Source organism: Triticum dicoccoides, chromosome 3A (assembly GCF_002162155.2).
Source record: "Triticum dicoccoides isolate Atlit2015 ecotype Zavitan chromosome 3A, WEW_v2.0, whole genome shotgun sequence".
In the NCBI taxonomy this organism is placed as follows: domain Eukaryota; kingdom Viridiplantae; phylum Streptophyta; class Magnoliopsida; order Poales; family Poaceae; genus Triticum; species Triticum dicoccoides.
Genome location: NC_041384.1, coordinates 99,972,628 through 99,997,628, shown reverse-complemented (window position 1 = coordinate 99,997,628; position 25,001 = coordinate 99,972,628). Strand labels below are relative to the sequence as shown.

The window sequence follows — 25,001 nt, the reverse complement described above, 5'->3', positions numbered from 1 at the left end:
ATGCTTACTTTTGGGGAAGGTGTTATAAAGAATCTTACCAAAGGAAAGGGTGACCCATCGGCGATTTTTTCTTTCAACATCAAAGGATATTCTGTGTTGCACACGGCGGCATGTTTTGCACAACTGGAGGTTTGCAAGTATTTGGTGGAGGAGCTTAATGGAGATGTAAATGCTCCTGGATATGGAACTGGTGCTCTAGCAGGTCTTCATCTATCCCTTTCTTCATTTTTAAAACTGGTGGCTGCCATGTCAATGATTGCTAGCATGACATCTATGATTGCGCTGACAATGTGTGTGTTATCACAGCTGCAACTCCATTTATGTTGTCAGCCTCGTCTGATGATGTTGCTACAGTCAAGTATTTTCTTGATCATGGTGGTGATATATTAAAGCAGATGACAAAGGACGCAGAGTTCTCCACCATGTTGTGGCTGCAGGTTCTTCTCCCTGACACACACACACGATTTCTCGAAGATGGTTATTTTTACTAAGATTTTTTTAGAACGAAGACGCCAGATGCGTCCGGCTTTAAATTAATAAAGCCCCAACGGCAGGGTAACACACCAATCAGTCTTAAAACAACCAAAAGCCACATCGGCCCACGGCACAAAGTTCGGACGGAGCTTAAGAAGCTACTATCGCATTACAAGGCATAACCCGTACAGAGCGCGCAGGCTCGTCAAGCACTCAAAAGAGACTACGGAGACCACCGTAGTCACGGCTCCCTAGCCAACGCGTACACTTGCAGGATTAGTTGTTGAGCGATCTTGATCAAATCAGCATCCTTGCGCCTCTTCAACAGACTCCACTGCTGCAAAAGGAGATTGCATTTGAAGATGATATTAGCCGGATGCGTTGGGAAACTGCCCTCGATCGTGAATTTATTTCCTAGTTAGGCACATGGACCAAAGAAGTGCCCCAACACAACTCCACACCACCCGTTTCGTTGGGCCTTGCAACGCGCCTAAAATGAGAATAAGCTCGGCAGCCGGGCGGGGGTCCCAATGGACACCAGCCGCCGACCGCACTGCGCTCCACGCAAACCGCACTAAGGGGCACCGAAAGAACACGTGGTTCGCATCCTCTGGGTCCCCACACAACGCACATGGACCATTGGCCGGACCATTGCGTTTGGCCACGTTCAGGGAGGTGGGCAACTTATCACGGAACATTTGCCAAAGAAATAGTTTGATCTTCAGCGGCAACCGCGCTTTTCCATAACCCTGCAACCAAAAGCTGCGACGGCCCCCGGCACAGCTTTCGGTATAAAGAGTTAACCGAGAACTTCCCGGAGCTGGTGAGCGCCCAGCTCACCGAGTCCGGTCGGTCCGAAAGGTCCACCTGATCGATCAACTGTAGCAACGCCACGAGGCTGACCTGCTCTTGCCCCAGGAGTTCACGTTTGAACTGAATCTCCGGTGGAGTTGATCGCAGCGCATCGGCCACCGACATGCCTGGATCCACAGCAATGTCGTACAGATCGCGGAATTCCTCCCATAAGGGGCGGGTTCCTATCCAAAGATCTGTCCAGAAACGGGATGATCGACCGTCTCCAATCGAGAATTTAGCCCCCAAGGCAAAGGCCGACTTGATCGTCTGGAGATCATTCCAGAAAGGCGAGCCCCTAGCCCTACCCTCAAAGAGATTCTCGTTAGGGAAGTACTTGGCCCTAAGGAGATCAACCCACAGACCAGAAGCCCCCTGGACAATTTTCCAGATCCACTTACACATCATAGTGATGTTAAGCAGTCTCGAGTTGGTGATCCCAAGGCCCCCCAAGTCCTTGGGTCGACACACCCAGGCCCATTTAACCATATGGTATTTACGGTTCGGGCTAGTTCCTTCCCAAAAGAACTTAGCGCGGGGTGTGTCAAACTTTGCATGCACCCCTTCTGCAAGCAAAAATAGGCCCATAGCAAACATTGGCAAGGATGAGAGACTTGAGTTCGTGAGAACTAGCCTGGCCGCTTTTGAAAGGAGTTTACCCCTCCAAGGACACACCCTTCCCCTCACCTTAGCACATAGGGGTTCCCAATCCTCTATCGTAGGCCTTTTGGTGTCAACTGGGAGGTCGAGGTATGTAAACAGGAATTTGCCCACTTTGCAATTGAGCAAATCAGCTATGCGCCTGCCCTCCTCCGGCTCAACCCCCATCGTGAGCACCTCGCATTTGTGGAAATTTATTTTGAACCCCGACATGAGCTCAAAACAAAGAAGAATCGCCTTAACCGACGCAATGTTGTGGTGGTCTGGGCAAAACAAAAGCAGCGTGTCATCTGCGTATTGTAGATGCGTCACTCCCCCTGGAATGAGGTGGCCTACCAACCCTTGGATGTGGCCAGCCGCGGCCGCTTTCTGGAGCATAGCGGACAATGCATCCACAACAAAAATTGAACAGGAGCGGGGACATCGGGTCCCCCTGCCTGAGTCCGCGTTTGTTCCGAAGAAATGCCCTATTTCTTCGTTCACCGAAACTGCAGTTTGGCCTCCCGACACCAATTGCATAATTCGGTGTACCCAAACAGCGAAAAAGCCTCTACTAGTAAGCACCTGCCGCAGGAAATCCCAATTCACGCGGTCATACGCTTTTACGAAATCAAGTTTTAACAACTCCGCCGATTCCATTATGCGCTTAAGTTCATGCATAATCTCTTGAAGGGCGAGCGGACCCTCTAAAATGTTGCGACCGTGAATGAAAGCAGATTGGTTTCGATTAATCGAGCGGTGAGCGATCGGTCCTAGACTAGTGGCGCACGCTTTTGCACAAATTTTAAAAGGCACGTTAATGAGCGCAATCGGCCGGAATTGTCTAATGTTGTCTGCCCCTTAAACCTTCGGAATGAGCGTTAAGACTCCAAAATTGAGGCGCGCTATGTCAACAATTCCACGCATGAAACTGTTGCAAATCTCGAAGATTGGGTCCCTAAGGAGAGGCCAGAAGCGCTTGAACATAGCCACCGGCACCCGTCTGGGCCCGGAGCCGTGTCCACTTTCATACCGAGAAGAGCGGCGTGAATTTCTTCTGGCAGGAACGTGAGCCCCAGCGCGTCGTTCTCACAGTCCAACACTCATTGTGAGTCCTCCCAAATGTCCGCATGAAGGCCCGCCCCCTGGGCCTCACACGTGCCCATCAAATTGATGTAGAACTCATAAATGTGTTGGGAGATGTCCTCTTGTCGCAACAGGAGCCCTTGCTTTGATTGCAACCTTAGGATGGAGCATTTCCAACGACGCCCATTAGCATAAGCGTGGAAATACTTAGTGTTGGCGTCGCCCTTCAGTATCCACTTCAGACCACTTCGTCGGCGCCAATATTCTTCCTAAAGCGCGAAGTGATGCTTCGACCTGAGCCTCCAGATCATAGCGATGAGCCCATTCCTGCTCCGAAAAGGCCCGAGCATCAGCCATAACGTCAATCCTTGCGATTTCCGCTAGGATCGCGGCTCGGTGCTCTTTGTCGCTCCTCCCTAGGTTTGCACCCCATCCCTTGAGGCTAGCCCTGAGCCGACCCCCAACTGCGTTCCAAAACTCCATCGGGCCCCACCAGTCGAATTAACGCATGCCCACCATTTCTCCCTGAAAATCTCCTCGAAGCCTGGTACTTCGAACTAGGCTGTTTCGAAGAAGAAGCGTGAGCTGCGGCGCCTCCGTTCCTCCCCCGAGGAATAGACGAGCGGTACGTGGTCAGAGCCTATGCGTGTCTCCGTGACCAATGTACAGAGAGGGAAGCCCATTTCCCACTCCGACGACATGAACACCCTATCCAGCACTGATCGAACCGGATCAAGTTGTTTGTTAGTCCATGTGAATCTCGCGCTCGACTTGGCCACCTCCCTTAGGGCCATGGACGCAATGGCGGTGTTAAACATAGCCATCCTAGGCCAGTTTATGTTGCTATTGTTCTTATCGGCTCCCGATCTGATATGGTTGAAATCTCCACCCACCAGTACAGGGAGCGCGGCTGCGATCACCGTGGTGACTTTAGCCTGGAGTTCCCCCAAGAACTCCACCGAACGGGAGTGATTGGCCGGTCCGTAGACTTGTATGACTACTAACTCGCGAAGCGAGGCACGAACGCGAAAATGTGTTGCGATAAAAAATGAACCTACATCCCAAGCGATAATATCGTATAAGGCTCGGCTCAAGCCCAGCAGCATGCCACCTGAGTGCCCTACAGCAGGTACATGCTGCCACTCGAAGCGCTCCAGAGGATCAAGCGCAAGCAGATCGTGGTAACGAAAGTCCGCCTTGATCGTCTCATGTAGCCCTACTATATCGACGTCTTCTTTGCGCATGTATTCTTTAAGTTGAGTGCGCCATCCCGCATGGCCGAAACCACGGGTATTCTAGAACAAGGCTCGCATCTAAATCACGCGATTATGAAGCCGGACACCCCTGGAGGTGACCGCTTTTGCCACTCGCCTCGTCTTGCCCCTGCAAGGCGTGGGAGAGGGGGCAACCCCTGTTGCCTGTCACCCCTCATCGGGCACAAAGAGCGCCACGGAGTCCCCTCCCTCGGGTACCCGAGATCTCTGCTCAGCACGCTCTATAGCGGTTGCCGCCAGCGCTGCCTGCGCCATCTCCTTAGTGCGCACAAGTGAAATTATCTCTCTAACCCCTCCTACGCAAGAGGGATCCACTCCGCTCGCATCCAGCACCTCATGCAAATGATCGTCCGAAAAGGCATCAAGAACCGTAAACCGGGGAGTGGGTTACCTGAGATCTCCATGTTCTTCTGAGCTTGGAGGAGTTGCGCCCGCTGCAGCGACGCCATGTTACCCTTGGCCCCCTTGGAACGCGAGCTGGTACGCACCGGTGCCGCCGGCACCGTCTTGGAGCGCTTGGCCTTTGAGATCATCACCGTCTTGGAGGCTTCCTGCAGCAGCGGGTCAACTGGGATTGGCGCCGTCGGGGCCGCCAGCGCCATGACCGACTGCCTTGGAGTGAGAGGCTCCCCCAGCGTCTCCATCGCGCGCACCGCCTCCGCCCAGACCTTGCGCACCGCCGTCTTCTTCATTGGCTTCACCGAGCCGCTGAGAGTGGAGCCGCGGCCACCAGAAGCAGGAGACCCGGCCGGGCGAGGGCGCGAGGGGGCGGGGGAGAGGTCGAGCAGGGACGAACCACCCCCCGCACCCGCAGCCACCATGGGAGGAGAGGAGACCGACCCCAAGTTTGACCCATATTGGTTGGGGATCGAGATCGTCACCCCAACCGAGCCCCCAGCCTCAGCCGCTGGCACCATCGTTGCCACTTCCACCTGAGCAACAGGGCCCGGCGCGGAGATCCCAAGCTTATCCCACGCCGCCGTGTCGACGGAGTCATCCTCCTCCATGCTTGCATCCTGCTCGTGATCCTTGTCCTTGCGCTTGTCCTTGTCCTGATCATCGGGCCCTCGACCGCTGGGAGGAGGCGGAGGAGGTGGGAGGGCAGGAGCCGCCTGGCGAGACTCCAACTCCGGCTCGAGCTTGATGTTGTACCCTTCCCCATTGAACCAGATCTGCACGGAGCCGCGGAGCTTGGCCGGCACACGGCACACGAAACGCATGCGCACCGGGCCCGAGCGGATCAGGGACAGCTCATCCACCACCAAGGGCCGCCCGATCATGGTCATGGCCGCCATCAGATGCTCCGTGCGCCGCTGCTTCGGGGGGATGCCCCACATCTTCACCCATACTTCCGACATCGACAGCGCCTTGGGCTCGGCGAGGACCGCATCACAAATGTTCGTTGTGATGTTGTTGATGGGAAGAAACAGCTTGCCACTGCGCGTCGCCATCCTCAGCAAGGCCGGATCTGGGAACGCCACAGAGAAGCAATCCACATCGAACGAGGCCACCTGCCAGTCCCACTCCCCCTCGTAGAGGTGGGAGAGCTCCGCCTCCAGGATTTCCTTCGACAGAACGCCGGGCGCAGCCGACACCAGAGCGCGTTGGCCCCCAGCAGATCCGACGCCCCCGCATCCGCCTCCTCGGGGTACGGCAAGCAGAAGAAGCCGCCCCCGGCGAAGGCATGACCCATGGTATGGAGCACCAGCTGCTTGCCACGCGTAGGGCAGTACGCCGACGCATGGCCCTCCATGCTGCAGAGCTGCTGGAAGGCACACTCGTTCTGATAATGGCCCGTGCGCCCTCATCTGAAGCACTCCGGCCCCGCCGTCTCCTCGACAGAGATTGGCTCCGCCGCCGTGCCCTTGGAGGAGGAGGGCTTGGAGGCCGCCTTCATCGCCGGCTTGTGTTTCTTCATCTTCGGCTTGTTGAACGGGTCGCCGACGCGGTCGCCGTAGTGGGGATGGAGCGATTCCTTGCGCTTGAGCTCCAGCCCCTTCTTCTTGTACTCCTCCTTCCTTTTCTTCTTCCGCTCCTGCTCCTTGAGACACTAGGGAGGAGGAGGCCCCCACCCTCCCTCCTCGCCGGCATGCTCCGCCGCCCGCACCTTCGCTTGCTCGCGCAGATCTCGCTCACACCGCCGTTCCGCCTCCGGATCCGGCTCCGCCCGCTTGTCCGACCGCCGATCCGCCTTGGATCCCATGGCGACGACCTCTACGAAGGAGCGATCTAGGGGTGGGGGAGGGGAAAGGGGGGAGAGAGAGCATGCGACACCGCCGAAGCGCCGCACCTCAGCTGGAGTGGCTGGAAACCCTAGAGCGCAGTCAGTGGCGCCCCAGCGGATCCAAAGCCACTTAAGTACTGGCCGCTCCACTGAAGAGGTGGGCCTGGGCCTCGCTGGGCAGCCCACGACCACCCGCATCTCTTCCGCCTCTGCACAGCTACCCTGGGCCGCGCACGACACAGTTGGGCCCGACCGGCCCGAGTCCTGGGACTGGCCCACTAGCCCAGCCCCACCAACCTCGCCAACCCTAGGCCAGGTCTCAAGCGGCTCCGCCTCCGCTGTCGGCGCCACCCCACGCAGTGGTTCCGACGCCGGCGCCGGCGCCAAGGCCGGCAAGGGTGCGGCAGCCGCCATCACGGCAGGCACGACCACGTCATCCCTCCGCAATGAACGGGCGCGCGACGCCTCCGCCACGCGCTTCGCCGGAGCCCGCCCCGACACCCCTGGTCTGCGGGCACCACGGCCGCCCGGCGCGAAAGCACAGCGCCGCCCAGCTTTGAGAGAGCCCCCAAGCTCCTCCGCCAGGGCCACGAGCGCGCCGACCGTCGGCCGTGTCCCTTCTCCACGACGACCGTAACAGACGCCGCAGCCATCTGCATCCTCCGCCTCTGAATCCTCGTCGTCACTTACCTCCGCCAGTGCCCAGAAACAGCTCCCCTCCCAGCGCGGAGACACCACCGCGCCCGAAGCCACCACCGGGGACGCGCGCGCCGACCGCCCCGACGACCACACCTCCGACCAGCCCTCTGACTCGCCTGGCACACTGGGGCGTGCCGCGTCGCCTACCCCATCGCCATCCGAGTCGCCAGTCCGTACTGGAGCCGTTGGAGCCGTTGGCGCGTCGCCTACCCCATTTACTAGTAGTTATTTACTCTACTACTCTGGTACACTATGTTTAATTATTGTGGCAGAACATGAGTTATGGGATCATTTTGTTTACAACAGGATGCTGCAAGGTGACAGAGTTCCTCCTTTCAAAAGGAGTTCCAGTCGATATAAACTATGGCCGTGGAACACCAGCATTTGTGGCTGCTTCAAATGGGAAGGATAACACACTGAAGATTTTGTTGGATCACAACGCAAATGTATATGGCCTTCACTTTTTTTATTTCTCTTGATTCAGAGTTAATTTGCACATATGCCAGGATTAGGATTGGATGGTCCACATACCCCCCCCCCCCAAACCACCAGACACACGAGTAGATCATTATCAAGATTTTAAATTAGTATATCCTTTTCATCTCAGAATAAAATCTTGAGTTTGTCATGTCATCTGCGTTTATTAATGCACAATACCCGTCTTTCAGCCTAATATCATTGTCACCAGTTTGGGAAGTCCGTTGTTTATGGCTCTTACTCAGCGTTCACTCAAATGCATGGAGACACTCGTTGAGGTGAGAATTCTCGGGATTATTTGTCCATTCTTGTGTTGTAATTTTGCTTTGCTTAGTCTACCATCTCTATACTCTCTGATATACATGGAGATACCACCATTAACATTCTATTGAATAATTTGATATACATGGAGATACCACCATTAACATTCTATTGAATAATTCCTTTTCACAGGCTGGTGCCGATATTAACTGCAAGGGTTGCGCCATGTCTCCATTGGTATATGCTACAATGCGAGAAGGTTGTACCAACTTCATTCGGTTTCTGTTGAAGGCTGGAGCAGATCCTAATATCCCCGATGATGTATGGTTTGTATTTTTTTCTATGTATTTTGCTGACTGTATCACCATACTCCATTAAAGCTTCTAGGGATACCATTATGCAACTCCTCTTATCATGTTGGTGAGCTGTTTTGGGAATGAATTTAGGTTGCTTTGTGTCGTTGACTATGTCTATTCTCTTCCATCATATAACATTATAAAAATGTTGCTACTTGCTTGTATCCAACAAGTTTGCAACATATATCAGTATTTTCTTCCCTTTTGAAAGAAGGTCATATCATGCATAATTTGACAGCTGATGAGCTACTGAGTTCTCACCATTCTGGGTAGCAACATTTCTCAAATGTATTCATGCAATAAACAATAAAATAAATTGATTTTTTTAGTTAAGTTCATGTTCTTCATCCCTATTGTTAGTATTCATTAGGATTCTTACATTGATTATACTTACATCTTGTTCATGTTATTTTTCTATATTTTAAATAGTTCCTTTCTTGAATGACGTTCTTACTTTTTGAAATAATTGTTACCTTTTCTTCTGTTGGTCAGTTGGGTAGGTTGCCGGTAGTGCTTGCTGCAATACGTGATTGCATGGAAGAGGTTGAAATGTTGTTTCCTTTAACTTCCCCAATTCCAAATGTCCCAAACTGGAGTGTTGAGGGAGTAGTTTCTCATGCAAAAATTGAAGATAAGAAGCCAATGGTATGTTGTGTCTGTTCTGATGTTGTTTTAGTATTGGGTACTGTTTGAAAGCTAAACCTTTATTTTGTTCTTCAGTTCTAAATTTAGTATCCATTAATGTTATTATAAGTTGTGGTCAACTGGTCATTATATGCATGGCACCATATGCACATTGATAGAACCATGACTTATTTATTGGAGTAACCTTAGGTCCTCCTGTTGGATAATCAGCAACTGGTTTCACTGAGGGCCAAAGGCCAATACATATATATGTGTATCAAAGTGCAAGAAACCCCTTATACAATGGGGATATACAGAAAGTGGTCTATACACATCTAACACCCCCCCTCCTCAAACTCATGGTGGGTCAACAACACTGAGTTTGAAGAGAAAAAGCCATGTTGCGCTCAAGTTTGTGCCTTCGTGAAGAAATCCGCCAACTGTAACTCAGAAGGCACATAGTGAAGAGCGAGAGTCTGATCCTGCACAGCAGCATGCACAAAGTGGGCATCCACATCGATGTGCTTGGTGAGCTCATGCTTCACCGGGTCACGTGCAATACTGATAGCACTAGTGCTATCTCATGGTAAGGGAGTCGAGGTAGTAGCAGACACACCAAAATCCTCAAGTAACCACCGTAACCAGATCACCTCAGCCGTCAACATAGTCATTGCTCGCAACTCGGCCTCTGTACTCAAGCGAGAGACTGCAGTCTATTTCTTTGTCTTCCAGGCAATAAGAGAGACACCAAGAAAGACACAGTAAGCGGACAACGAGCGTTGATCAGAGGGATCACTGGCCCAAGTGGCATCAGAGTAGGCCTGGAGTTTGAGAGAGCTGGAGCGGGGAAAGAAAAGACGATGAGAGATCGTGCCACGAAGATATGTAGAACACGGAGGAGATGACTATAGTGGACAAAGGTGGGGGCTGAAACAAACTGACCGAGGATGTGGACAGGATAGGAGATGTCAGGACGCGTAACAGCAAGATAGACAAGGCTCTCAACGAGGTGGCGGTAGCGAGTGGGATTGGGCAGAGGGTCACCGTTAGAAGCACGAAGCTGAACGTTGAGCTCCATAGGAGTCACAACAGTGCGCTCATCACCAAGAGCGGCGCGAGCAAGAAGATCCTGAATATATTTCTCCTAGGAGATGTAGAAGCCATCAGAGATGGAAGAAATCTCAATCCCAAGAAAATAACGAAGTGGACCAAGGTCAGACATGAGGAACTGGTCGCGAAGGCGAGCCTTAACAAAGGCAATGTAGTTAGAGTCGTCATCAGTGATGATCATGTCATCAACATATAGAAGGAGAAGAGTCCGACCACGAGGAGACGTGTGAACAAACAAAGTGGGATCATGATCATTGGGCGAGAAGCCAGCAGCAGTCACTACAGAGGCGAACCGCTCGAACCAGACGTGAGGGGCTTGTTTAAGACCATAGAGGAAGCGTCGAAGGCGGTAGACCATACCATTAAGAGCGTAGTACCCCGGGGGTGGCTGCATGTAGACCTCCTCATGCAGCTCACCATTGAGAAAAGCGTTCTGGACATCAAGTTGAGAAACATACCAATGACGAACAGAAGCCACGTCAAGGAGAGTGCGGACAGTGGTCATCTGTGCCACGGGACCAAAAGTCTCATCATAATCACGACCCTCCTCCTGCTGAAAACCATGAGCTACAAGACGAGCTTTGTAGCGCTCAAGAGAACCATCGGAGCAAGTCTTAATCTTATAGACCCACTTGCAGGTGATGGGATGAACAGCGGAAGGCAGGGAAACCAAATCCCATGTGCCAGAGCGCTCAAGGGCAGCAAGCTCCTCAGCTATTGCAAGCTGCCATTCAGGCTGAGTCATGGCAGCCCGATAGGAAGTGGGCTCAGCAACGACAGAGAGACCGTACCGGTCATGAGAGTAGTGATCAGATGGGGGCGAGGCCGAGCACGAAGGTTATGAACAAGAGGAGGCGTGAGAGGGGGCGCTCCAGAAGTGGATGGCGTGGCAGTAGAAGCATCCTCAACACGAGGGCGGCGAGTGTAGTGGAGAGGGAAGGGAGAGAGTGGGTGAGAGACTGGTGATGATGGGGGAGAGGTGGAGGAGGAGGATGGAGAGGAGGATGTAGGTGAAGGTGTTGTCGATGGGGAATGAGGAGTGAGATGTGCCAGAGGGAGGGGAGAGACATAAGGCACATAGGAGGACGTGTCAAGAAGAAGAATAAAGGAAATATCATCCACAGAGAAGTGTGAAGAGGAAGGACGCAGATAGTAGGAACGAGACTCATCAAAAGTCACATCATGCGAAATGCGCAGCCGGCGACCAACAGGATCCCAACATCAATAGCCCTTGTGCTCATCACTGTAACCAAGAAAAACACACTCAACCGACTGAGCAGTCAGTTTGGCGCGTTCTCGTGGGCAAGAAGGACATAGCACACACATCCAAGCATACAAAGAGCGGAGTAGTCAAGAGAGCGACCAGAGAGACGCTTCATAGGGATACCACCCTGCAAGGCAGCCGATGGTTGAATGTTGATAAGATAGGTGGATGCAGACACGGTCTCAGCCCAAAAGTGTGGTGGAAGAGAGGCAGCGGTCATGAGCGCATGAGCCGTCTCAAGCAGATGACAATGCTTACGTTCTGCAACTCCATTCTGAGCATGAGCACCCGGACAAAAGAACTGGGCAATAAAACCACACAACATCTGGGAGATATACTCTCCAGCGGAGTCTGCACGAAAAGTACGAATGGGCATGGAAAACTGAATGCGAACCATGGCAGCAAAACACTTGTATATAGAAAGAACCTCGCTATGAGATTTCATAAAGTAGAGCCAAGTGTAGCGAGAGAAATCATCAATAGATAGAACATAGTAGCAATGACCACCTTTTGAATCAAAGGGAGCGGGACCCCAAACATCAGAATGAACTAAGTCAAAAGGACGTTGAGATACCGACTCACTGGTGAGATAAGGTAGTTGGGTTTGCTTGCCAAGTCTACAACCATTACAATGTAACGAAACATCTCCAGAAATAGACCCTAAAAGGCCCTGACGCACTAATGATAACAAGCGAGAGCCACAGATGTGACCAAGGCGATGATGCCACTGCTGGAAGGACGCGGACGAGGAGGCAGCAAGAGCATGGGAACTGGCAGAAGTGGTGGCAGCGGGAGGAACACACAGCCAGTCAACCTCCCAAAGGCCCTCTAACTCACGGTGCCGAGGGCCAGCACCAACCAAAGCCTTGGTGCGACGATCCTGAATAGAGCAAGAGTCGGTATCAAGAATGACACGACAACCAGAATCAGTAAGTTGGGCAGCGGAAAAACAGTTCATGGTAAGACGGGGAACGTGTGAAACACTAGGAATAGAAAAGGACGGAGTAGAAAGAGTGCCATGACTAGCAACAGGAAGAGGTGTGCCATCGGCGGTGAGAACATTAACAGGCGAATCAAGAGGTCGGAGAGAAGACAACACGGAAGAATCAGAAGACATATGAAAGGAAGCTCTAGAATCCAGAACCCACGAAGATGTACCTGACTGTGTAGATGTCGGCGGTGGTGGAGGGGTGGATGAAGTCACAGCGGCAGCGGAACCAGTCGACAAGGAGCTGGAGGAAGCAAGTAGACACTTGAGCCGTACAATGTCCTGGTATGTGAGTGACGGAGTCGAGGAAGACGCGGGAGTCCCACTGGAATAGGAGCGCCTCTGGTCTCGCTTCTTCTGGCGACAATCGGACTCTGGGTGACCTGGCTGAGAGCAGTAACCACAGAAGGTGTCACAGCGCAACGTGCCCTTCTCAGCATAAGGAGGGCGACCCACCCCCTGAAGGAGTAGGCAGGAGCGGTGGAGCGGTGAGGCGAGCAGACAACACAGGAGCTCGGGCAGCCAACACTGACGGAACCGCGAGCAAACCAGCGAGCAAAGGCGGGTCTCCTCAGCATGAAGCTCGGCAAGCACCTCCGAGATAGGAACACGCCCATGAGCAAGCAAGTGAGCATATTGAGGCTCGAACTCAGAACGGAGACGAGATAGGAACTCATGGACCCGCTGAAACTCCAAATCGAACCGCGTAGTCTGACAGCAACGACAAGTCCCACAAACAACTGTCCAAAGAGAGTCAAGCTGGCGTCAGATGGAAGAGCACTGTGAATAGAACTCATCAACAGAAGAATCGCCTTGCTGGAGTGCGTGCTCCTGACGCACCACAGACAGGTAGAGAGCATCACTAGAGGGCTGATAACGCTGACAGAGATAAGATCACATCGCTGCAACTATGCCAAGTCCCATGAACTTTGAAGCAAATTAAGGGAGGACACTCGCAGTGAGAACAACAACAGCACGAGCATCATCATTGCACCATTGAGTGTAAGCAGACATATCATTGCGGTACATAGAAAAATCATCTGAATAAGCTAATACATGCTAGTCATAAGCATCAACTGCAGCATCATCGAGAGCCTTGGCTGCATCCCGGTCAGCATGAGAAGCATAAACAGCAAGTACCGGCGACACCGGTGGGGTTGGGGCCACTGGCACAATAGGGCATGGCGGACATGGGACCTCGCCAAAGAGAATACCCCACAGAAGAAGACCACGCATATGGATGCGCATAAAGCCCACAAACTCAGCGTAGTTGGTGCCATCAAAGATCACCGAACACCGAGGAACAACGACATTGCCTGAAGAAGACATGCGAGCTCTCTCTCTCTCTCTTTCTTTTTTGAGTCAACTGATGCAGAGACCCGATCTGGATCGAGAGAAGCGAGCAGGAGCGCTCTCTCTCACGCGCGAGGCAGGATCGAGAGGGACTCAGCGTAGTTGGTGCCATCAAAGATCACCGAACACCGAGGAACATCGACATAGCCTGAAGAAGACATGACGAGCTCTCTCTTTCTTTTTTTGAAGTCAACTGACACAGAGACCTGATCTGGATCGAGAGAAGCGAGCAGGAGCGCTCTCGCTCACGCGCGAGGCAGGATCGAGAGGGACGGGCGTCCAACCCGATCTGGATCAAGAGCCTGGGCTACGGGCCAGAAGCAGCGAGCCTCGGTAGCGCCAAACTGAGGCGGGGCCGAAACGGGGCAACGGCCGGACAGGGCAGGCCGAACTGGGTGGCTGTCGAACGAGGCGGCTGCCGAACAAGACGGCGGCGGCAGCAGGCAGGAGGAGCCGGACGGGAAGGCGTCCTGCTGGAGAAGCAGCAGAGCCGGGCCGGAGATGCAGCGGCCGGACAGCCGGAGACAAGCAGGCTAGTAACGAGGCGCATGGAGTTGCATCGCGCAGGAGGAAGGGGCTAGCCTAGCATCTGATACCATGTTGGATAATCAGCAACTGGTTTCACTGAGGGTCAAAGGTCAATACATATACATATGTGTTAAAGTGCAAGAAACCCCTTATACAATGAGGATATACAGAAAGTGGACTATACACATCTAACACTCCCAACTTGGGACCATAAAGATAGTTTTTTTACTCCTGACTAGCCTAGAAAACCTAACTATAATTTAATTAGAAGGGTAATATGATCATACTGAGAGTGAATATACATCATGAACCATGTGTGGTACGCACTATCAACTATAGTTTAATGGAACATTATATAAACAAACCCTAGATTGCAATGAATAAAAAATGATATCCAAACTAGGTGAAAATCATAAAGTAAAAGAGTTCTTCTGCTTCCAAGCTTCAAAAGTGCAAACACCTGACACCTGATAAGATCGACTCTTAAAATAGGATAATTGCAGTGCCCTTTGCACAATGATATTTGCATGTAAATTTTAGGCAAGTCTTAGTTCTGTTAGCTATCATAAGCATATGTTGTGTAGAGAATAGTTGGATGCTCCCTGATACGGGAATGCTTAGATATGGCTCATAGTTATGGTCTTATTGATCCATAACATGGTTAGATAATACTCCTTTTCAAAATATAAGGTGTATTAGTTGTTTCAAAAGTCAAACATATGCATGTTTGAAGTTTTTAGGAAAAATATATCAATATCTACGGTACCAAATTTGTATCATTAGATCCATCATGAGAAGTATTTTCATATTTTACTTATTTTGTATTGTAGATGTCGATATTTCATTCTATAATCTTGGTCAAACACACACACAAGTTTGACTTGCACGGAATTAGATACACCTTATATTCTGGAATGGAGGGAGTACACAACATCATGTGCATGGTGTGTTATTCATTAGTATCTAGTAACAATGTCACATGAACAATTATGTTTTATTTCAGTGGCATACTAGCTATAAATTATGTCGCAGTCCTTTCTCTTGAGGTGTGGGCAAATGCTATCTATCATGTATATGTCCGAGCCCTTTAGCCCATTATGTACTCCCTCTGTTTCAAATTACTTGTCATAGAAATGGATGTATCTAGAACTAAAAATACATCTAGATACATTCATATTAGTGACAAGTAATTCCGGACGGATGGAGTACCTAACTGGCTAGCACATATGCAATATGTTCTCCTTGGTTGTTTCTGTGAAAGAAGGAACACCTTGATCTTGTTGGAAATATGAGCAATTTACCGAATGATTTTATTAATAGAAATACTAGATAAAGCATGACTAATATAGTAGAGATAAAACAAGTCATGCGTTCGGACAGAGAGAAGGTAAAGAGCATCTGCATATATGAACTTGAACTAAACACATCTAGAACAGACACTAGATGACGTTGCATATATGAAGTAGAACCTAACACATGTAGGATGGAAAGTAGAGCAAAGAACTGTGTCATGACATCTAACAGAAAGAGCAAGAACACGTACGGGACAGCAGTAGTGGAAGTGCTGGACTTGGGGTCAGTGTCCTCGCCTGCCATGTCGTCGAGGAGATCGTGGACGTCGGGGAAGAAGTCATCGTCGGGGAAGTAGTCGTCGGCGACCGGATCGTCCGTGATGAAGCAGCCAGTAGCCACGCTGAGCGCTCCCCAAAAACCTTATCACCCTTCTCCCGTACAAGACTTAAAAGGTGCGGTTTTGGAGGCCTACTGTCCCGACCTGCGGTGCACGCCACAAGCCGGGATGGGGAAGATCATAGCAGCAACGCAGTGCTCAGGAACTTGTGGTGAGAGGAGGAAGAGGTTCTGGTGCGTCTCTCTAGGAGGAGCGACCTCCCTTTCATAGGTGCAAGAGAAGGAGGTGAGAGGGCAACGACGGGAGGCGAAACAAAGAGACAGAGACGAAGCGAACAGCCAGCAGCCGAAGGGCTGCACCGTTCGCATTCGGACTCCACTTTCGCAAAAATCTTTTCAGCTCCCGTGTGACCTTTAGTATACCCGTAGTGCGTGGCAAAAATTTAGATATCGGCTCGGCTCATTCCCGCAACCCGCAGCGTGTCATGACGAGGCGTGGCGTGGCGAGGCGGGTGGCGGAGGAGGAGCGCGTGTGGATATCCCTCTTGTTTTCATGCTCGTACAAGTGGGGAAAGAACCTCCCTTATAAGGAGGCTCAACTCCCACTAAACTAGCAATGTGGGACTAAACTGTAGTAGCATCCCTTGCCTTGCACAAATGGGCTAAGTGGGCCTCTAGGATTTATTAGGAATTTCTGAAATAGTTATTGGGCTGCCCAAAATAGACTAAATTCCAGCAATCCCCCACCAGATCCCAGAGGCACACCGAAATTTGCCTTTGGTTCCAAAACACTGCTTTATATACCGGTACTGCAGTGGAGACTGTGAAGTTGAACTTCCACCTAGAACTCTATGCTACACTAGTAAGCAACTTGAACAGTGGACTGGGCCTTGAACTGCAAGTTTTCTGTGAATCTAGCTTCACATAAAGCCTTGACCGATACGTGGTTACCGTGGGTCTTCCCCGCGGGTGGAGCTTATGTGTCATACTCCGTGACCTATCATGAGTTTACTAGAGATAACCCTGCTCTCATAGATTGCGATGTTTGACAATCAGACTCATATAGGTGTGTTCTTGAAAAGATGTTCTGCAGGATAACATCTTTGCTTAAATAAGCCACTTAGAACACATTAAGATATACATCAACCTGCCATGCAGATTAGGAGAGTATTGCATCTTCATGGAGTGTTATTGTGAATAGTAAGGATACTCTCCTCTCAGTTGACCAACAGCTTGTCTTCCACATCTAATTCACAGGATCTCCGATCACAAAGAATAGGTTACCACTGTGAACAACTCATATTGTGGGTCTCATACCCATCTCCCTCGATGCATTATCTATCACATTACGTGATAGACCCTTGGTAAAAGGATCTGCCAGATTTTTAGACGTTTGGATATAATCCAACGCAATAACTCCGGAGTTTTTCATTTTCCTGACAGACTTTAACCTTCTCTGAACGTGTCTTGATGACTTCATGTTATCCTTTGAGCTGCTCACTTTCGTGATCACAGTTTGATTGTCGCAGTTCATAAGGACACCCGGTACAGGTTTCTCAACAACCGGCAAGTCATTCAAGAGCTGGCGAAGCCAATCTGCTTCAACTGTAGTTGTATCTAGTGTTGTGAGTTCTGCTTCCATTGTTGACCTCGTTAAGATGGTCTGCTTGCAAGACTTCCAAGAAACAGCGCCACCTCCATGAGTGAATACATAACCGCTCGTGGCCTTTATCTCATCAGCATCTGAGATCCAGTTTGAGTCACTATACCCTTCAAGCACCTTTGGATGCCCGGTGTAGTGAATTCCATAATTTGTAGTGCCTTTCAAATAACGCAAAACTCTCTCTAGAGCTTTCCAATGCACATCTCCTAGTTTTGAGACAAACCGACTCAGTTTGCTAACAGCAAAAGAGATGTCAGGTCTTGTAGCACTGGCTAAGTACATAAGCGAGCCAATAATCTGAGAATACTTTAATTGGTCTCTAGCAATTCTTTGATTCTTTCGAAGTAACACACTCGCATCATATGGTGTTGGAGAGGGCTTGCAGTCACTATAGCCAAAGCGACTCAAGATCTTTTCCACATAGTGAGATTGAAGCAATGTAATCTCACCATCATCATCTCTCAACAACTTGATGTTCAGAATGACATCACTCCTAAATCCTTCATCTCAAAACAACGAGATAAGAAATCCTTGACCTCCTTAATAACATTCAGATTTGTTCCAAAAATCAGTATGTCATCAACATACAAGCACAGGATAACTCCCTCGCCCCCACCATGGCGATAGTACACACATTTGTCAGCTTCGTTCACAACAAAGCCTGCAGCTGTTAAAGTTCTTTCAAACTTCTCATGCCACTGTTTGGGTGCTTGCTTAAGTCCGTACAAAGACTTCAGCAACTTGCACACTTTCCCTTCCTGATCATCTAGTACAAACCCATCTGGTTGTTCCATATAAATTTCCTCGTCCAACTCTCCATTTAGGAAAGCAGTCTTAACATCTATTTGATGAACGATAAGACCATGCAAGGCAGCTAGTGAAAGTAGAACTCGAATAGTGGTCAGTCGAGCCACAGGTGAGTAAGTATCAAAGAAGTCTTCACCTTCCTTTTGGGTATAACCCTTAGCCACGAGCCGAGCCTTGTACTTTTCAATAGTACCATCAGGCCTAAGCTTCTTATTGAATACCCATTTGCATCCTATAGGTTTGCACCCATAAGGACGATCAGTTATCTCCCAGGTTTCATTCGCCAAGATGGAATCCATCTCACTACGAACCCCTTCCTTCCAGTAGTCAGCATCTTCAGATGCATAGGCCTCTGAAATAGAACTGGGAGTGTCATCTATGAGATACACAAGAAAATCATCACCAAAAGACTTTGCAGTCCTCTGTCTCTTGCTCCTAGTAGGAACTTCATTGTTCTCCTCCACAGGACTTTCAAAGTGTTCCATCGAAATGGCAGGTTCGGTAATTGTAACTGGTTCCTGATTCGATGAACTAGGCATCTCCTGATTAGATGAGGTAGCCATATCCTTCATGGGAAAGATGTCTTCAAAGAAAGTCGCATCATTCGACTCCATGATCGTACCGACATGTATGTCAGGTACCTCAGATTTTACAACCAAGAATCTATAGCCAATGCTATCAAAAGCATATCCCAGGAAAACACAATCCACAGTCTTTGGTCCAAGCTTCCGCTTCTTTGGAATTGGAACATTGACTTTCGCCAAACAACCCCATATTCGTAGATAAGAGAGTTTTAACCTTTTCTTCTCCCATTCCACGAATGGAGTTATCTCTTTGTTCTTTGTGGGAACTCGGTTTAGGACATGACATGCAGTCAATATCGCCTCCCCCCACCATGCCTTGGAGAGACCCGAAGTGTTTAACATGGCGTTAACCAAATCTGTTAGAGTACGGTTCTTTCTTTCGGCCACCCATTTGACTAAGGTGAATAGGGAGGCGTCCTCTCATGGATTATACCATGTTCCACACAAAAATCATCAAATTCATTGGAAAAATACTCTCCACCACGGTCGGACCTAAGCCTCTTGATTTTTCGATCAAATTGGTTTTCCACTTCAGCTTTATAGATCTTGAAAAAGTTCAAAGCCTCATCCTTAGATTTCAGAAGATACACATGGCAGTATCTAGTGGAGTCATCAATTAACGTCATGAAATATTTCTTTCCACCTTTTGTCAACACACCATTCATTTCACATAGATCTGAATGTATGAGCTCTAGTGGTGCAAGATTTCTTATTTCCGCAGTCGTGTGAGACTTACGAGGTTGCTTAGCTTGCACACTCACTTGACACTTAGATCCCTTGACAGTGGTGAAACTAGGGATTAAGTTCAACTTCGCTAGTCGCGACATGCAACCAAAGTTAACATGAAAAAGACGTGAATGCCACACATTGGATTCACTATTGTTGCAAATATGATTAATAACTTTATTGCAAATGTCTGATAAGGATAAACGAAACAAGTCTCCTGACTCATAGCCTTTACCAACAAAGGTTCCATACTTGGATATTACAAAATTATTCGACTCAAAGACAAGCTTGTAGCCATCTCTACACGTTCTTTAGCCGCACGCTCTTCCCCGAAGTAAACTTCAGATCGACCGTGCCAACACCACGAACAGAAGCACTTGAACCGTTGCCCATCAGCACGGTTGAAGTCCCTGCGGTCTAATAAGACGAAAACATGGAAATATCACCGCATACATGCACATTAGCACCCGTGTCAATCAACCAGTCAGGAGAATGACATACTGAAAGAATAGTGGGAAATACACCATACCCAACATCCTTCATGTCAGTGTCTCTAATGACAACATTAGCGGTCTTGGCGCCTTTCCCAGGATGACGCTTGTCATAGCGATTAGGGCAACTAGGAGCCCAATGATCAGGATCCCCACACACATGACGAGCACCTTTCTTCTTGCCATTCTTCTTCTTGAAGTTTGTGTGTTGCACAACCTTGTTCTTCCCATCAAACTTTGCTTTTCCATCAAACTTGCCCATGTTCTTGAACTTGTGGGTTTGGAAGTTCTGCTTCTGTACCACATTGGCACTAGATCCTCCCTCAATACATCGAGCACGTGTGTCCTTTGCTCTCGCCTTTTCTTCCACATCAAGAGTGCCAATGAGATCCGGGACGGAAAACTCCTGCCTCTTATGCTTCAGCAAGGTAGCAAAGTTCCTCCATGAAGGAGGAAGCTTAGTGATGATACCTCCGGCAACAAACTTGTCCGCTAGCATACAACTGAAGTGCTCAAGTTCTCTAGCAAATGACTGTATCTCATGAACTTGCTCAACCACGGAGCGCTCTTCAGTCATCCTGTAATCATAAAATTGCTCCATGATGTACAGCTCAGTGCCAGCATCCGAGACCCCAAACTTGGCCTCGGGTGCATCCCACATATCTTTTCCGTTATCAATTGACGCATAAGCATCAACTATGTTCTCACCAAGAACACTCAAGAGAGCAGCCTTAAACAGAGTATCCATTTTCTGAAAAGCTTGTGCCTATTGAGCATCAAGCTCTCCTTCGGGTTTGCCGAGAGTGGCGTCATAGCAACTCATGGTTTGAAACCATAAGACCGCTCTCACGTGCCACCTCTTATAGTGGATACCCTCAAACATAGGAGGTCTCATGGAAGCAGCAAAACCACTCGAGGTAAATTGCCTATAATAAGGTTTTTGGATTATTGGAAATATGAGCAATTTACCGAATGATTTTATTAACAGAAATACTAGATAAAGCATGACTAATATAGTAGAGATAAAACAAGTCATGCGTTCGGATAGAGAGAAGGTAAAGAGCATCTGCATATATGAACTTGAACTGAACACATCTAGAACAGACACTAGATGAAGTTGCATATATGAAGTAGAACCTAACACATGTAGGACGGAAAGTAGAGCAAAGAACTGTGTCATGACATCTAACAGAAAGAGCAAGAATACGTACGGGACAGCAGCAGTGGAAGTGCTGGACTTGGGGTCGGTGTCCTCGCCTGGCATGTCGTCGAGGAGATCGTGGACGTCAGGGAAGAAGTCGTCGTCGGGGAAGTAGTCGTCGACGACCGGATCGTCCGTGATGAAGCAGCCAGTAGTCGCGTTGAGCGCTCCCCAAAAACCTTATCACCCTTCTCCCGTACAAGACTTAAAAGGTGCGGTTTCGGAGGCCTGCTGTCCCGACCTGCGGTGCACGCCACAAGTCGGGATGGGGAAGATCGTAGCAGTAGCGCAGTGCTCAGGAACTTGTGGCGAGAGGAGGAAGAGGTTCTGGTGCGTCTCTCTGGGAGGAGCGACCTCCCTTTTATAGGCGCAAGAGACCTTTCGTATACCCGTAGTGCGTGGCAAAAATTTAGATATCGGCTCGGCTCATTCCCACAACCCAAGGCGCTGCGCGGCGCGGCGTGGCGCGGCGTGCGGCGGAGGAGGAGCGCGCGTGGATATCCGTCTTGTTCTCATGCTCGTACAAGTGGGGAAAGAACCTCCCTTATAAGGAGGTCCAACTCCCACTAAACTAGAAATGTAGGACTAAACTTTAGTAGTATCTTTTGCCTTACACAAATGGGCTAAGTGGGCCTCTAGAATTTATTAGGAATTTCTGAAATAGTTATTGGGCTGCTCAAAATAGACTAAATTCCAGCAGATCTGTGCTCATGTTTCATGTTGCCTACCATCTACTGTGCACTGCAGGCCACACCTGGTGTTTGGTAGATTGTAACATTGTTCTGACTTTCACGACAACAATCCGTGATAAAGAAAAGGATGGTCTATAATAGCATACTTCTTTGAGAAAATAGCCTGACGGCATTTGAAGAAATCATCACAGTGAATGATGATTATTTCCGCAATTCGAAGATTTAATTCCTGTTTCATTATGTAAATGTCCAGGAGCTAAGGGACCATCAAAGAAGAAAAAATTTCTTGAAGTTACTAGCTGATGCGGCATTCGAGCAGAAGGAGTATAAGATTGCATCACAGTTCTATGATATGGTAAACCTCTTCCACTTATGCTACGATGGTTAGATGAGTAAGTTTTTGCTGTCAATGGGAACTGAATTAAAATCAGTTTCTTTTCTAACTAACTAGGTTTCTTACTATATACTCTATGTAGTACTTTACATTATTTAACCACTTCGGATATCAAACAGTTTTTTCAATGTAACATGTGAGCTGTGAATGGCACAAAAACAGAAATATATATATTATCTGGTGATCCAGAAAAGAAACGTGTAACCGGGGGACAATGATTCCACGAGCTCCATGTATTTTAAATCTAGTGTTGTGTATGCGGCCATGAATATATCTGACTGAAGACCGACTAAAATTATAACTAGATCTGAGCTAGACTCATCTAGATTAATATAATTTGAAGCAACCTTACTTTAAGAATGTGCTGAAATTCACGCATCTTAATAATTATGTGGTAGAATGAGAGAATTTTCTCTTGGGTGCCCATTTAGGGCGCGGCAATTAATGAATAAAAACAATGTTTGTCTGGTTCTCGACTCATATTATTATGGACATGGCATAACCAATAATGGGTCACATGTATATGGTAGGTAGCGATCTAGAGATAACTTGTTAGTATGCCATCTATGTACTTGACTTGATTGGTCACTCATTTGGACTAATCTTAACCGACGTGGATCATGCATATTAAGTCAATTTGACTTCACTTGAGAAACATATTTGGCATTCTTTGTTTGACTTCTTACATCTCCAAAATCCATGAAAACTTTTTCTTCTTCTCAGTTAATATGAAATTTTGATGGTTGCCCACTGTCTACGTCTGATGTGATGATGTCTACTTAGGATTGTTAACCACATATTCAAATTGACCGTAAATGTAAATTGAACAGGCCAATCAGTCTAGTAAGAGAATGTGTTCCATAACTCCATTCTGCAGTATTACTTAGTAGTAAAGTTTTTACACGGTTTTCTACTTGTCCATAAATAAGCGTTGAATAAAACTCCTGTGTATGGTGATTTAAGTTGAAAATAATATTTTCATGACCTCTCATGTTGACCATAGGCAATATGTCATGAAGAGTGTGCAACACTGTATTGCAACAGGAGTCTTTGTAAACTGCTCATGGGTGATGGTAAAGGTGCTTTGTCAGATGCTCAAAGGTGCAGTGCTGCGACCTCATTGGGCAAAAGCTTGATGTCATCTAGGTGCAGCTCACATGCTACTCAAGGTGAGTCTAGCTTGCGAGTGTGTTCACTATTTACTTCCTTTGTAAATTAATATAAGAGCGTTTAGATCACTATTTTAGTGATCTAATATTTTAGTGATCTAAGAGCAACTCCAACGGGGGATCCAAACGGACGCGGACTTTTTCCGTTTTTCGTCCGTTTGGGTCGGCCATATGGACGTCCGTGTCCGCTTTTCTATATGGGTTGACTTGACCGCTCAATGGGAGGCGGACACAAATTTGCGTGTGAAGAAAAAAAACATATGGCACAGAAAATAAAGTTTAATATATAATAACTGGCCAGTCAACTGCCGGCCAAAGTCCACTTAAACTTAATTAAACATTAATTAAAACATAAAAAAATTGGCCGGCCTCGCAGCCCTAGACTGCCCTTGCCCTTGAACTTGTCGTCGTCATCGTCGCCGGTGAGGTCGATGAAGACGGGAGACGGGCCGGCCCAACCAAAGGCATCTTGGTGGGCCGCCAGGGATGCCTCCTCCGGCGTCTGCTGCGGCTGCGACTGAGGCAATGCGGCGGCGCGGGCGCGCTCCTCCTCCTCCGCCTCCCGCTCCCTCTGCATGAGCTGCTCCGCGCGGGTGCGCTCTCCCGCCAGTCGGCGCTGCCGCAATGCTGGAGGTACATGGCCTCCTGCTCTGGCATGGCACCAAGCCAAATGGGGCGGGGGAGGGGGCGTTGGCGAACTCCTGCACCTGGCCGGTCCAGGCGTACCTCTCGGCCGACTCGGGAGCAGGCGCCGTCAGGGTGAGCGGTGGCGGAGATGGCAGCACCACGCAGTCGCCTGCAACAGAGAGGGCCATGGCCTCCGTCATCTGCGCCTCGAACGCGACCTCCTCAGCTGTTGCTGCTTCGGCCTTCCGCTTCTCCAATTCGATGGAGATGGCAAAGGCCTCCGCCAGCGCCTCCTGGTACACCGCCTCGGCTTCCTCCTTCTCAGGCTTGATGACGGGGGGAGGCACGGGGTTGGCATGGTGGTGCAGCACGCCTCGCCGTCGTTGCTCCTCCTGTTCGAGGGAAAACCAGGCCTCCCAGTTGGGGAAGTCCGCGGCGTACTCTGGCATGCGTCGTTGCGCCGGCGTGAGCTGCGTCCGGCGCCTGCGCACCTCCTCGTCGTGCGCCCGCTGTGACTGTGGCACTGCCGGCACCGGCATCCGATCCGGATCTAGGTGCCGGTGGTGTGGCAGCGTGACATCTGGGTAGGGCAGTGGTTGCCTGAACTCCCAGTGCCACCAAGCTTGGTGCACCGGGGTGTGCAGGCGCTGCCGTCCTGAGTGATCACATGCCGGCGTCGAAGGAGAAGGGGGAGAGGGGGCACGAGAAGATGATGCACCGGCGCCCTTGCCCTTGCTGCTGCCGAAGAGCCCCATGGCTAGGGTTTTGCTTGTCGCCGGCGAGGAAGCAAAGGGAGTGGTGGGGGGCCA

General features: G+C 49.5%; 1 pseudogene; it reads left to right on the top strand.

Annotated features, from left to right (window-relative positions):
- Positions 1 to 25,001, top strand: part of LOC119272023 — a 26,204-nt pseudogene continuing 1,203 nt past the window's right edge.